The sequence below is a fragment of the Peromyscus maniculatus genome, chromosome 3 (assembly GCF_049852395.1).
Source record: "Peromyscus maniculatus bairdii isolate BWxNUB_F1_BW_parent chromosome 3, HU_Pman_BW_mat_3.1, whole genome shotgun sequence".
Classification (NCBI taxonomy): domain Eukaryota; kingdom Metazoa; phylum Chordata; class Mammalia; order Rodentia; family Cricetidae; genus Peromyscus; species Peromyscus maniculatus.
In genome coordinates, this window is record NC_134854.1 from 22166990 (window position 1) to 22183056 (window position 16067).

Below are 16067 nucleotides of genomic sequence, written 5' to 3' on the forward strand. Positions count from 1 at the left end.
TTGGCTCAGTTGATCTAGGGGGCTTTTTTCTTTTGGTAGCCTCCATATGTTCTGGCTCCCACACTCCTTACTCCTCCTTTTCCAAGGGGTTCCCTGAGCTCTTAGGGAAGGGATTTTATGGAGACTTGTTGTTGTAAAATATTACTTTAAGGTATGTTACATTTGTTTATGCTGTGGAACATTTGTTTAATGATGCAAAGATGTATTGCATTCTTTTATGTTGCATTTGTTTAACTCTGTAGAGCTGTGTTACTTTGCCTGTCTAAAACACCCGATGGTCTAACAAAGAGCCGAACAGCCAATAGCAAAGCAGGAGAAAGGATAAGCAGGGCTGGCAGGCACAGAAAACAAATAGAAGGAAAAATCTGGAAGGAAAAGAAGGAAGACCAAGAAAACAAGGAGAGGAGGATATTAGGACAGCCACTCAGCTACACAGCCAGCCATGGAGTAAGAGTGAAAGTAAGATATACACAAGTAAGAAAAGGAAAACGCCAAAGACAAATGATAGACGGGAAAACTTAAAGTTAAGATCAGATGGCTAGAAACAAGGCAAGCTAAGGCCTGGCATTTATAATTAAGAATTAGCCTCCCATGTGTGATTTATTGGGGAGCTGGGTGGCAGGCCCCCCAAAAAGAGAAAAAATAACCAACTGAATTTTGCATTCCAGCGTGGGGCTAGAGTAAAAGAAAAATTGCACAACAAAATCTCATTTAGAGCTGTGTGTTTCAAGGTCTTACTCTATGTGTGATGTCTGGCTGTGGGTCTCTGTCTTTGTTACCATCTCCTGCAGGAAGAAGCCTCACTAATGATGGCTGAATAAGGCACTGATCTATGAGTGTAGCAGAATATAATTGGGGGTCATTATTGTTACTTTTCTTTTTTTAGACCAGTAGTATCTGGTCTATCTACTCTCTGGGTGTTGATCATTCAAGCGGTGTTGGGTATGGATTCCATCTTGTAGGGTGGGCCTTAAGTCAAATGACAGGTGGGTTACTGTCACAAGCTTTGTGCCACCATTGTTCTGGCATATCTTTGCAGACAGGACAGAATGTAGACTGCTGTGGGACAAGGGTAATTTACACTGGTTTAATAAAATGCTGATTGGCCATTAGCCAGGCAGGAAGTATAGGCAGGATAAGCAGACAAGGAGAATTCTGGAAAGAGGAAGCCTGAGTCAGGAGATGCAGTCCAGGGAGCAGCATGTAAGGGCACACAGGTAAAGCCACAGAACACGTGGCGACATAGAGATTAACAGAAATGGGCTGAGTTTAAATGTAAGAGCTAGAGAGTAGTGAGTTTAAGCTAATGGCCAAGCAGTTTTAATTAATGTAAGCCTCTGTGTGTTTACTTGTGTATGAGCAGCTGCAGACCAGGCAGGACACAGAAAACCTTCAGCTACAAACATGGTCGCCAAAACATGGGACCTAAAACCTGAGAAAGCTTTAAAAAAATAATAAAAAGATTCTAAAACGGAGCTAAAAACAGCTTCCTAGTTGTGTCTCTCAAATCAACCATGAGCTACAGTATGGCACGTTCTCAGTGGCATGTGGGCTTGATTGCAGCATGGCAGATTTCCACTGCAGTACATAGTGGCAGGCATCACCAAGCTGCACAGTGCACTGCATCGTGACAGATTTAGCTTTTACTAGGTATAAATAAATAAATAAATAAATAAATAAATAAATAAATAAATAAATAGGTTTCTGGGCTATACACTCCTGGATGGAAGCATAGACCCACTGCTTCCCAGAGTCAGCAGTGAACATGGTTCCCCCAGAGCTGGTGGTAAACAGTTCTGCCATGTTGGAAAGCTGAGGTGGGTGGAGCCAGCACCCAAAACTGCCATTTCAGTCCTAGTAATGCTGCAGTTTAAAACGATAGATTCACAATAAGTCAGATTCAGATTAAATAAACCTCTAAACAATTTACACTGTGTGTAAAAAATGTACATAGGCTTGAAAGAGAGAAAAAAGAAATATAGACATTTATATTAAAGAAATAGAAAGTTTTAAAAAATAAAATCTTTAAAGAGAAAGTAAAAGTAATATAAAAAATAAGCCTCATAAAGATGGATATTACACATAGAATCTAAATTGTGTTGTCTTTGATATTTTTAACTGCAGAAAGATATTTGATTGTAAAGGTTACTCAGTTAAATCAATATGTATATTTTAAAGGTATCTTGACTTCAAAATTTGGGTCTAAGGATATATTGCTTTGGAAGGAAGGCTCTGCTTTTGTTTCCACAGAAAGCAAGAGGCTACAGGTTTGTTCCAGGTTAAGATGGATCAGGTTTGACCAGCCAAGATCCCCTGAAAGGTCTCCAATGACACCATGGCCCAAATGATCCAACATCCAAAACAGCTTCAAGGCAACTGGCTCAGAAAATTATGCATCACAGACTACTCTAGTCAGGACTTGACTATAATTCTTTATTTTCCCAGGATCCCCATTAGATTGCCAGAACCCTCATCTAGCAGGAAGCAGTATGAGAAGCTACATCCAAATTCCCAAAATATTGTTTATGAATGTTTATTTTCATTTAAAGTAGGTTGATTATAAATGTAATCTCTTTCTAAAGAAGAAAAGGGGATAGTATAGATAGGATGAAAGGGTAGATTAATGAACTTACTTTTAAAGAGCAACAGCTTGTTTAAAAATATTTTACATTGCTATGGATTTTAGTTTATTAATACAAATTTAGAGTTGACTTTGTTATAATATATATATATATATATATATATATTTCTACTCTTGTTTAAGGTATTATGTTCATGTAACTCATTTAAATTGTAATGGATAATTAAGAAATACTGATTAATAATTAGTCTTCTATGATAATCAAATTTATAGTCATAATAAGTTTTCTAGATATACATAGATATAATTCAATTAGGTAGGTAATCTTCAAACACTTCAAAGTCCTACAAAATATGGCATTTAAAATGTTTTAAAAATTTAGACATTCTGGACAGTGAGACATGTCTGCTCCTGGCAGCACTGATTTACTTCAGAGAGAATGATGGGTATCAAAGAATCTCCATATGGAGTTTATCTTCTTCTTGGAGAAAACAGTCATTTGGGCAAGAAATTGTTCTTGCATGGACTGCTTGACAAAATGTTGTGTTGACTGGACATGCAGGACCCATAGGAAGGTGACCACTGAACTTTGCAAAGCAAAATGGTCCTTCAGGTTCCTGCTTTGCAAAAAAAAAAAAAAAAAAAAAAACCTGACAGACATTCTACAGGACACAGAGAAGAAAATGACTGAGAGACTAGGCCTATGGGCTGAAGATGGATTCCTCAACATTACAGAGGAACTTTAGATGACTGTCCAGGCAGGCAGCTGTCTCTGTCATTCTAGATTTTTGGAAGTTGCTTACAATGTACTTCCTGTTTACTTAGGTAATATTGTATCCTTCTGAGGTCTTTGATGTAGTTGAAGACTAGATAGTTATAATTTTCCTTATTTATGATAAAAGATAAGTTAGATATGAAACCTTAGGCTCACAAACATAGGATAAATAGAATATTTTCTTTGAATTTGCCAAATATAAGAATTAGATATTGTAACTATAATTCTTGCTTGGTAACTGTTTTGTTATAAACAATTTTATTATGTTAAATTTAAACCTTTCCTTTTTAATTAAACAGAAAAGAGGAAATATTGTGGAAAAAATGCTTTTGTACACTGGTTTAATAAAACATGAATTGGCCAATAGGCAGGCAGGAAGTATAGGCAGGATAAGCAGACAAGGAGAATTCTGGGAAGAGGAAGGATGAGTCAGGAGACTCAGTCCAGGGAGCAGCATGTAAGGGCACACAGGTAAAGCCACAGAACACGTGGCAACACATAGATTAACAGAAAGTGTAAGAACTAATCAGTAGTGAGTTTAAGCTAATGGCCAAGCAGTTTTTAATTGATGTAAGCCTCTGTGTGTTTACTTGTGTATGAGCAGCTGCAGACCAGGCGAGACACAAAAAACTTTCAGCTACAGTAGATCAAAGAGTTTGTGGCTGGGTTGGTGTTTATGTTTCTCTTTTGGTAGCCTGAAGAGTAACTTCCCTAACCAAAGTCACTAGAACATGGAGGCAAAGGTGCTCTATAGGCGCCACCTCAACCTCTCCATGTTCAATGAGTTGTGCGGGTATTGTATCCAGCAATGGGGTTTTACTGTCAGTTTGTGAAGAGCAACCTATTGCCTCTGCAACAGTCAGGGTTGTTTGGGGATTTCCATGGGACTCCTCTGCTAAACAACTCAACTAGATGTAATCCAGTCACAGCACTGGAAGTTTCATTTGGTGTCAGTGGGGGAATTTGTTTCCCTCATTATTTGAAGACTTCATTATGATCACCTTCATATATTTTAGGAAGCCTCCACTGCCCTAGGTTTCCATACCACTGCTCAATTCTAGCTGTCTCTCCCCACATTCCCTTCCTCAACCCCATCTCCCCTCCTCCTCCCTACCTGATCCATCTGTCCCCATCCCCCACCTCATCCCTAGCCCACCCGTAAAAATCTATTTCCAGCTCTCAGGTAGATCTATGTATCCCCCTAGTCTCTTCCTCTATGCCTAACCTCTCTGGGTTAGATTGTACGTTGGCTATTATTTATTTAATGGCTAATAACCACATATAAGTGAATACATACCATATTTAGTTTCTGGGTCTGGGTTACCTCACTCAGGATGTTTTTTTTTTTTTTCTAGTTCCATCCATTTGCTACAGTCAATGATGTCATTAAAAAAAAGAGCTGTGTAAATACTCCATTGTATAAATACACCACATTTTCTCTATCCATTCTTCAGTTGAGGAACATATAGGTTATTTCCAGTTTGTGGCTAGTATGAATAGAGCAGCAAGAACATGGTTAAGCAAGTGTCCTTGTGGTAGGATGAAGCATCCTTTGGGTATACGCCCAAGAGTGGTATAACTAGATCTTGAGGTGATTAATTTCTGTCTTTGTGGGAAACTGCCATATTGATTTCCATAGTGGCTGTGCAAGTTTGCACTCCCATCAGCATTGGAGTATTGCCCTTGATGAAGGTGGAGCTCTTAAGATCTAAACATTCCCCCACTCCACCCCCAAAAAACTGCCCCCTCACTTGTGGTGGTGAGAATTAAGTTTTTAGTACATGAAACTGGGAGGGATGTGTTTAGAACACACCAGAAGTCTAGATCACACCAGAGAAGCTGAAGTTCTACCTGGGTAGAATAGAATTATGAAAAACAAACACCCACAGATTTTGTTAGAATTAGCCTTTAAAAATCTTGAGTAACTTAGGCTTAAAAATGAAAGAGAATAAAACATTAATAAAATAAACATAATGCATAAACAGAAAGCTATCCCATGGTATCCATTAGAGACAGACTTCAGGGCCCCTTATTCTTCAGATATTGAAATCTGCTCATGCCTCATATAAAATAATGTAATGTTAGCATATGGCCTACACATATCCTCTCATGTACTTTAAATCATCTCAATAGACAATATAAATGCCATATAAATAGTTGTACTGTCTGGTTTAGGGAATAATAAAAAGAGAAAACATCTGTATGTGTTCAGTCCAGATGCTACTTTGCCTGAATATTTTCAGTCTTCCCTTAGTTTAATTGATGGCTGAAGATCTTGTGGATACTGCATATAATGTTAAGAGGGTGTAGTGAAATACGTTTGGACTTATCTATCAGTGAGGATCCCAGAACCCAGACAGAAAACGACGAACTCAGAATTTGGAGAGTGAAATTTGATCTTTAAAAATGATTTCTTTTCCTTTAGGTGTGTGTGTGTGTGTGTGTGTGTGTGTGTGTGTGTGTGTGTGTGTGTGTGTGTGTGTGTGTGTGTGTGTTCATGAGTTAAGGTCCACAGAGTTCAGATAAAGGCCCCTGGAGCTGGAGTAACAGGTAATTGTGAACCATCCAATGTGTGTTCTAGGAACCAGACTCATGCCCTCTGTAAAAGCACTACACATTCATAACCACTGAGCAATCTCTCCAACCCCTAAAACATTACTTTTGACATGATACTAGCAACTGATAAGAACAGTAGGATGATCAGTAGATACAGTTGTGCCATAGTCTGCTTCATATGTCAATATTCAGAGCCCTGGAACAATTTTTGTCTGAATGATTCCTCAGTACTAGGAAATTGATTATACCTAGCCAGCACATCCAGTATGCCTGTGATGGCTGTCATTGTACTGTGGATGCATTTCTCTAATGACGACTGTACATTAATAAGAAGCGAAAGGTTTTGTAAGTTCTTACAGAAAAACAGCATTAGATATTTAAACCTGGCAAGTTTTCTGGTGATATTCTTTACAGGTTCATGACATTTCCATGAAGCTGTCTATATTCCACATCACTTATCAACCTCTTTGACACTACCTACACAGAAACATCCCAAAGGTAGTCAGAGGGGAACACTCTGGAGTCTAATTAACCCGAAAGTGTCAAGTTTTCAAACTCACTCTAGCCTGAAGATTCTATGCAATTTCGTATGTTCATTAATTTTACAAATATTTATCAAGTCTAAGGCAATGTGCAGGAAAAAGGAAAACTAAGAACAGGTTCTTGCCTCCAAGCATCTCAGAATTTATCTACTTTAAGAGAGTGCTAGTTTAACTATAAGTGGGTTGGAAATTCCTAACAGAAACTGTTCAATGCTTTGCTGTAATAAATCAAATATAGTGTATCACAAAATCATTTCCTAGGTGGAAGGATTTTGCTTGAAGGAAAGAAATTACATGTTGCCCTGAAATGGCTGTGGTATTCCTGTTATGCTCAAGTTTGAATTTTCTTATTTACTTCAGGAGCCAGGAAATTTAATATAAGAGTGTAACTCTATTTTAAAAATATGTAGCTATTACTAGCCTCTGATAATCATGAAGGATGAAAACTCTTCAGTATAGTACTGTTTTATTCATTGCATTATTTGATGTTAAAGAGTGAAAAGAAAAAATGTAACCCCTACATCCAACTAGATTCTAAACCAAAGAAGGCTATCAATGACATGACTTGGGGAATTTGAATGAAGTCTGAGTTTAACAAATTCAATTGTAGCCATGTTAATTTCTTATTTTGATGAACATACCATGGTTATATAAAATGCTAGCATTAGGGGAAACTAAATGAGAAGTGTGTGAGAAATCTGTCTCTATTTTGAACATTCTTGTGAAAATTTAAGGCAAATATACTGCAGAGTGATACATACCCCATATTATAAAGCTATTTAGATTTCTTATGTCTTTGTATTGGAAGGGCTCTTTGAACATCTGCTTTGAGGACTCACTCTGCTAAGTGAGCACTGCAAATACAGCTTCCCGGGGCTTCCTTCAAGCTCGAGGAGATTCAGTTCTAGGAAGTTTAAAAATCAATATTTATTTCTCTGGAAAATCAGTTTTAGAGAGATTCTTAAGTGTCCTTCTCCGAGTGCTTACCAATTTATCCATTCGTATATTCATTATGGTGCATTCAAGACTTCTGTCAGAAGTGACATGCCCCAAGTCTCATTGTTGAATGTCACAGAGTCACATGGTGCATTGGGTTAGACACTGTTTACTGAGGTTTCCAAAGATTGATACTTTCAGTTATTCTCTGAAAAAAATATTAAATGATTATACTCTGTTGACATGGGTACTGTCTATTCTTTCAGATAGCACTGTGAGGTTGGGAGAAAGGAAAAGAGAGGGTTTTGAGAAGGACTAGATGGATACAAACATCTCAGCATCTATGTCAACTGAATGCAGGCCAGTCAGTGGTACCAGGCTTACAGATTGCCGTTTTCACTCTCTCAGCCGCTGGCTCCTTTGGTCAAAGAAGTTCTCCCAGGCCGTCCTGAAGGAACTTTCCCTGTTCTGTTTTTGTTTTAATTTAACTTGCCTCCGTGTGCAATTAGATAGACTATTTTACAATACACCAAATTCAATCTGCTTAGCAGTCCAAGGGGGCTGGCACACATTTCAAATTGGCTTTTCTTTCAGCTGTCATGAAGTGTGTTCACAGAAGATTGTCATCATGGAGTTGGAAATGTGGGCTGAGAATGTCTCTCCTCCAGAGAGTCTCACTGTACCAAGTTTAGGAAGCATGAGGGGGAGGTGAGATCCGTCATGAGGTTAGATCAGCTCCACCATGAGACACTCTACCCTCAGAAAGATTTAGAAAAGTCCCCAATTGGGGGATTTCTTTGCTTAATCTCCCAACTTAGCATTTATTATTCATGTATTATTTTCATTATAATTCAGGAAGTTTAATGTTTATCTGGTTTTTTATTTAATTCTACTTTATGACCAAAGTTTTCATGATAAAAAAATTTAAAAACCTAGTATTCTATGCAGTATTCTGTCAACTAAATAGAACTGCAAATAGCATATCCTAACACATATTATAATTAGTCTTTGAAACTAAAATTCACAAATATTTCATTGCACATTCCAGTCTTAAATTGGAGCAAAAAATCTAACACCCTTACATTCTGGGTAGAGGGTTCACTTCATTACAAGAGCTCCAAAATGTGTACTTCTGTGATGACTGTGAGGGTATTTACCAATCTGATTACTAGGGTAGGCCAGTGGACACCTTGCTCAGCCTTGATGCAGGGGGAGAGGCTTGGTCCTGCTTCAACTAAGTGTACCAGGCTTAGCTGCCCCCCCATGGGAGAACTTACCCTGCTGGAGGAGAGGACAATGGGTGGGTTGAGGGGAAGGTGGGGGGAGTAGAAAGAGGGATGGGGGGATCTGTAGTTGGTATGTAAAATGAATTAAATTTTTTTTTTAATTTTTACTTCTTCCCCCAAAAGGGAAGAAATTTAAAAAAGCCAATGAAGTCAGCCTCTCTGAAAAATGAAACAAAACTTTCAGAGACACATCTGGTTTCTCCCAGACTCTAAGCATCCAGGAATCTTCACACAATGCATCCTGTAGAACCTTAACAAACGCCACAAAGAGACTTTCTGATGTGGTGCTGTGACAGGACAATTGTCATTTATCTCATATTTTGTCACTGGTAAGAGTGTCCCTCTGCTTTAATAGTGATGTCTTTTGAATTCATTTATAAACATGTTTTTTTTTCTAAATTGGAAAATGGAGTTCACCAAATTTATAATCTATTAGTTTTCATGGGTTGTAAATATAAGCCAAGATTGTCTTTCTTATTCTATTCCTAGCATATAGTTCAAAGGAAATTGCTAGATTTACCTACCTATCCCCAGTACTCATGAAATATTAATGCACTGGATTTTCTCCTGAGTTCTTCAGAAAGAAATGTGAATTTTAATCAGATCACATCATATAGGAGTGTAGACAATGTTTCAACATTTTATCTTATTTGATGGAGTTTAATCTTTTTTCCTAGTATAATATCTCAAATTGTATTTATAAGGTACAAACCCACAATCCCAAAATCTCTTACTTTGATTTTTTAATAGTGAACTCACAAAGGTGGAAAAAGAAATACCAACAGAAAATTGAAGCTGAAACATAAGGCGTCAACCTATATTTTATGGTCTATAAATCTTTTTCTCCTCTGCTATAGAAATATCCCTACCTAGTCAGGACAGGATGTTGGTTATCAAGTAACTTATAAAAGATCTAAGTTTTTGCTTTGGCTACATTAGTGTTGCTGTAATAAAATGCCTCAGACTAATTAGTTCATAGACAACAGAACTTTATTTCTCATAGTTTGGAAGCTGGAAAGTCCAGCACCAAGGTGTCAACAGATTTCCTTACCATTGTAACATCACATGGCAAAAGGGTCTCATTTATAATAATAATTTTAAAAAAAAGCTAATCACATCCATACAGGTTCCTTCCAAAGACCTTGCCTCCTAGCACCCTCATATTGGCAATTAGGATCCAATATTTCAGGATGCTACAGATGTTTGGATTCATGTATTAGCTTTCTGTCACTGTGACAAAATACCTGAGGAAAACAACTTAAAAGAGTATTAAACCTCAATTCTCACTCATATAAACCCTCCCCTTTCTCACTAATTAGACTCCCAGCGCTCCACCCAGGGCCTAGCCGTGGATCTCTGCATCCAGATTCCTCAGTCCTTGGATGGGGTTTCTGGCACAACTATTAGGGTGTTTGGCCATCCCATCACCAGAGTAGGTCAGTCCCGGTTGTCTCTCGACCATTGCCAGCGGTCTTTTGAAACCAAGGTTGGATAAAGCACAGGGACAAATAACCAAACGAATGGAAACACATGAACTATTAACCAAAGGTTGAGGGGCCCCCAACTGGATCAGGCCCTCTGAATAGGTGAGACAGTTGATTGGCTTGATCTGTGTGGGAGGCATCTAGGCAGGGGTACCAGGTCCTGGGCTCATTGCATGAGTTAGCTGTTTGAAACCGGGACGCTTGGCTTATGCAGGGACGCTTGGCTCAATCTGGGAGGAGGGGACTGGACCTGCCTGGACTGAGTCTATCAGGTCGATCCCAGTCCTCCGGGGAGACCTTGATCTGGAGGAGATGGGAATGGGGGGTGGGCTGGGGGGAAGGGGAGGGGGGCAGGAAGGGAGAGAACAAGGGAATCTGTGGCTGTTATGTAGAACTGAATAGTATTGTAAATTAAAAAAAAAAAAAGAGTATTAAACCTCATAGAGGTCTCCTCTACTTCATGGTTTCAGGTGTCTCCTTGCTTCGGAACTATGGCCAGAAGAACATCATGGTAAAGAATGAACAGTAGGGGAAAACTGCCTACCACACTTTTGGAAAGAAAAAGGAGAACTAAAAGGAAGGTCCAGGGTCCCAATATCCTCTCAAGATCATCCCTGATGACCTAACTTCTTCCCACTAAGTCCTACTCGCTAAGGGTTCTACCACTGCCCAGCCATCAACCAGGAATGGAGTTTTCAGTCTTGACCTTTGTACAGAAATTAAGGCTCCAATCATAACTGACTATAGCAGTATTCAATCTCAGAAGACCTAGTGATCCAATATATTGTCTGTGTGAAACTCTATCAACTGTAATTTCTACTGTGTGCTGTATTTTCTCTCCTATCCTGTGATATTTTAGAAAATATTTCCTGCATTCTCTAGGCTTTTGTTCAGGTTGCTATAACAGTCCTGAGAGATTGCTTTAGCCCTGGCCAATCACAATACTCCATTCCCACAAACACTTTGAGTAGGACAGAGATACACACAGGAAACAAACAGAAAAAAGAAGTCTTGCTTGGATTTAATATACAGCTATAGAGATGCATGCTGCTTTATTTCTTCTGGTTATCAGGCCAAGATGGTAGGAAACTGCATTTGCATGTGGTTATCTTATTTGACCACATGCAGGAAGCTGCTGGATATAAAAAGCAAAGACAGTGTCATGGTGAATGAACAGAAGTAAAACACACACACACACACACACACACATACACACAGAGAGAGAGAGAGAGACAGAGACAGAGACAGAGACAGAGAAAGACAGAGACAGAGACAGAGAGGTAATTGTAACCAAAAGAATTCCAGCTATCATAGATTTCAAGTCTGTGTTAATAAGCATTGTTTTATGTTGCTGTTCTTGCTTATGTACCAAAGGCCATTGTTCTCTAGAGGGCTTGTTCTTGTTGACCAAGTGGTACAGCTTTAGGAAAGAAAACACAGATCCCCAGAAGAAGATCCATTAGCTGACTTTCCCCTGAACCTGACTAGAGGATCAGTAGCGTGGTGATGTTCTGCTGAGATGACTGTTGTGAGAAAAATGCAAAGTCTACAACAGCATGAACAAGAGCCTCTAAAAATCCATAGATAGATCAAAAACAGTGGTGCCCTCTTGTAATCCCAGCATGAAGGGCCAAGCAGTAGGATCACAAACTAGAGGCGAGTCTGGGCTACTGAGAGATTTCTAGGCCAACATGGGCAATACAGTGAGACCCCATCTCAATACACAAACAAACATAAGTCATAAATCAATTGATACTACATACAAACTACAATAGGAATGATACAGAATCATTCCATGTAAGTAGCAGGTCTAAGATACAAAATATTACCTAGATTTTCCAGTAAGACCCATGTAAAAAGTCTATAAGACCACTACAGAACCTCTGTAAAGGACAGTAAAGGGTAAGTCTTTTAAGACCACTACAGAACCTCTGTAAAGCATAGTAAAGGGCAAGATGCAAAATAAGTAAAGAACCTCTAGGGCTCCATGAGGAAAGATCCAGTGAATTTAGATCCAAAGCAAAGCAACCTTGAGGGTTGCTAATGCTCCAAGAGGCATGGGTGACATCTGAGTCCCAGGGATGAATCCTCCCTCTGGACCTCTGCTCTGCTCAATCTGCATCTCAGAAAGCCTTTCATTATGATGAAAAGTATCCAGTGTCTTCTTATTACATTAAATATCACAATGTCCCACAGAAGGGGGGTGGGTGGGTTCTATTTGTCCGAATAGAGATCAATAAAAATGTGAAGACAGTAACAGTTGCATAGTCTGGGGGAAAACTTATTCCATTGTGTCATTAAAAAAAAAAAAAAACTGAAAATACTAACTTGGCAGAAAAGTGAAGCAGAAAAGGAGGAACCTTACCTCCTGGGGTGATAAAATCACAATAACCTCCTTGTCAAGGTCCTCTGTCTCCACTTGGAAGATCAGAGAGGAAGTCAAGGCTTATTCCGATAGAATACACTGGCTTGAAATAAGCATCAAAGGAAGATTTTTGTGAACAAAGTTTGTTTCTGTCATGTACAGAAACATGTGCATGGTTTGTTGTTTGGATCCACAGAACAACTAATTAGAATACTTACGTTTCAAGTGTTTACAACCAATAATGGTGAAGATTCCTCTTCTGTGTGCTGGTGGGAGTCAAATCCCTGTGCACAGACAGGGTGCTGAGCACCCACTTTTCTCTAGTGTTTTCATTATAGTGCAGAATTATGACTAGTCATTCTGATGCAGTCAATCACAGGCCCTATCAGCCTGCATAACCTTCTGGACTGTGACTTGCAATAAGACTTCTTAGAAGGGAAGGTTTTCAGCCTAAAAGCTACCTCTCCACTAATAGGAAGGCTTAGCCACACAAGACAGTCTTGTGCTTTCTAAGCTTTCTCAGAATGTTTATGTGGAAACGATGTGAAAACAATCCACGTAGATTTTTAATGATCCTAGCATTTACTCATGTTTATGGTATTCCTTTAAATTTCCCCTGCCCCTGACACGTTTCCCACATCCTGTCTCTTGGAAAGTAAAATATTCTAGATCTGCTCAGAGTGCTTCCTGATGGAATAACTGTTTCCCATGAGCTCTGCTTTCAAGTAGATCCCCTAGACTATGATCTTCCACAGTGTGGCTTACCCAGATTCTGAGAGTTCCTTGCCTTCCACCCACACAGCAAGGGTAGGTACCCCAAGTCTCCTCATGCAGAGCAGCTCTTTCTTCATGTGAATCTGTCCTTACACTGTGTGTTCTGACAACTTTCCAGACCACCAATGCCTCATGGGCTTCTACTCCTTCCCAGAGTGAAACTAATGAACCAGTCCTTTCATCCAAGAAGACAAAGTATTTGGCCTTGACATTAAATACATTAAATTGAGTTATTCCATCTATCCAAAGTAATATGGAGAAAGCCACACAAAACAGGGAAAGAAACCTAAGGCACACATATTAAGGAAGACATGAGATTGGTAGTTGGAGCTACAAGTATGGAAGTCAGAGCAGGGTCTGTGTTAGTATGTAAAGTGAGAGCTGTCAGCCTATGACTTTTAACATGAAAAAAAAAATTGATTGTCCAGGAGGTTGTGGAATAAAAGTCCTGAGGAAACTGCTTTTAGGAAAAGAAAATACCAAAAAGGACTGGAGAGACATGGTTAAAGAGCCAGTAACTATCCCTGATGTTACTGTGATAAAGCACATATTCAAAGCAGAGATGTCACTAAGAAGATGTGTGAATGTATGTTTGTATATCTGTATGTACATATGCATGTATGTATGGGACTTGGGGTTACTTTGGTTTTGGTGACACAGATGTCAGAATACTAGAAAGGTCAGAAGGGTCAGTGAAGAGGCTACAGAAGTCATGTGCCAGGTAACCCCAGAATGTCATATGCACAGTCCTCCTTCATCTCCTCTGACTCTCACAGAGAGGAAACCAAAGTTCATATAAAAAGATCCATCTTCCCAGCTGCCCCTGAGCAGGGACCAAACACTCATTGCGAAGGACATCTGGTTGGATTTTGCTGTTCACAATAATCTTTTGAAATTATGCCTAAAATTGTTCTTCAAAATGAAGATGGAATAAATCTGAAATCACTGTTGAATATTTTTTTTAGAAGAAAGCACAGTCTTCTTTAGTTGTCCCCATTCACTTTATTGCTTATGCGTGGACGTGTTTAAAGGGTTATTTCAGGGAGTTACTGAACCCTACTTCATCCCCACCCTATTTGTTTGCCAGAGGGACACTTTTCTAAGTCCCCGATTGCTCTTAGATAGGCTGTTGCATATATTTTCATATTTCTCAACATATGCTGCTCTTTTTGAACTTCTAAATTTTGAATATTTTTTTCTTTCCTTTGTGGGAGAAAGAGACCAATATTTCACACCCACATCCTCTTTTCTCACCCCACCTCATTATAGCACGATTTCAGCTATAGAAAATCATTTTGTATACTAATTCAACTTAGTAAATATTTTTTATTACAGACAGATATCATGTTTTACTTATGTGTTCTCAAATTAAAAACTGCCTGATTTGAACCTTCGTATGGTTTTGTAAACCCATTCTTGCTTTCCCCATCCCAATGACCCCATTTAGTGTCACAATAACCAGTCAGTACATTTTAAGAGCTCAGATTTGTAATTTAAGTCCTCCCATATTCCAGGCCAGTGATGTCTCTATTCTCCCTTTCTGCTGCCTTCTGGCTTCCTCTGGAAGCCCTCCTCCCCAGCTTTTATTCTCTTGTTCTCTTGGGAAACAGAATGCAACATCATAGATAGGAAGCAGCAGGGTGCTTGTACCAAGTCATTGACACATCAGTTGCTACCTCCCTTAACTGTGAAATGTAAGGACTGGTTCCCTTAGGAACAGGTAGATAAAAACAAAGAGAGCCTATTTGCACCTGGAAATCTGCTTAGAGGGCCACTGAGAGAGCTGAAGAATTGCCTCGCCATTCTCACAGCTGCTGGGATGCTGATTTAAGATGGTAACTTTCCAGGAGGATCCTCCCTCCTCAACACTGGAGCCATAATCATTCTTAATTACAGAAACACTCAAGCAAAGATTAATTTTAAAAAAGAACTGTATATTATTGGTCTTATACAAACCACAGAATTTCTCAGGATGTAACTTTTAACATGTTTGTTTATTATTCTTAGTTTTTAAAACCCATTATGAAATTGTTAAACAGCAATTATTGTCATTCTGTCAGAAATATAGATCATCAGGGAATTTGTTGTTCATTCTTAGGGAAAAAATCAGACAGTACATTGTAGAGCAAACTGAATTGCTTTACAATCATTATTATTCTATTTTTCAAGGATTGTTGCTGTTGTTGAGAATCATACAACTTTAAATATGTATGATTAAAACTTAGATTTAAAAAAATTAATTAGATTCTTTCCCTTAGTTTACTATGTTCTAAACCAGCACTCTATCTTGCTCTGGAGACAAGCAGGTTTCTAGTTAAGGATGACACTTGAACCTCTTATCGATGTATGATACAAGTTCTTATGTGTTGGTAAGTATTCTGTTACTGTGAAATAAATAACCAAGACAATCATAAAGGAAAGGTTTATTTTTGCCTCACAATTTCAAAGGTTGATTTCCATGGTGCCCTAGCCCTGTTACTTAGTGGATGCAGTGATACAGTACCTCACGATGCATGAGTCAGGAGAAGACTGTTCATTAAGTCATAGTGATTGAGATGCATAGAAACAATCCTTAGCAAGACATCCCTTCAGTTCCCTAACATCTTTCCAGAGTTCCAGGCAGGCACCAGGCCCTGTGAGCTTACATACCAATGTGGAAAAAGCTGTAAATAGATAAGTCAAGCTATGGTTGTGGTTGTTTTCTATGACTTATGATAATAAAATGAGTAAGTACTGTGATAACAAAAAGTCTAACAGAGGAACTTGAG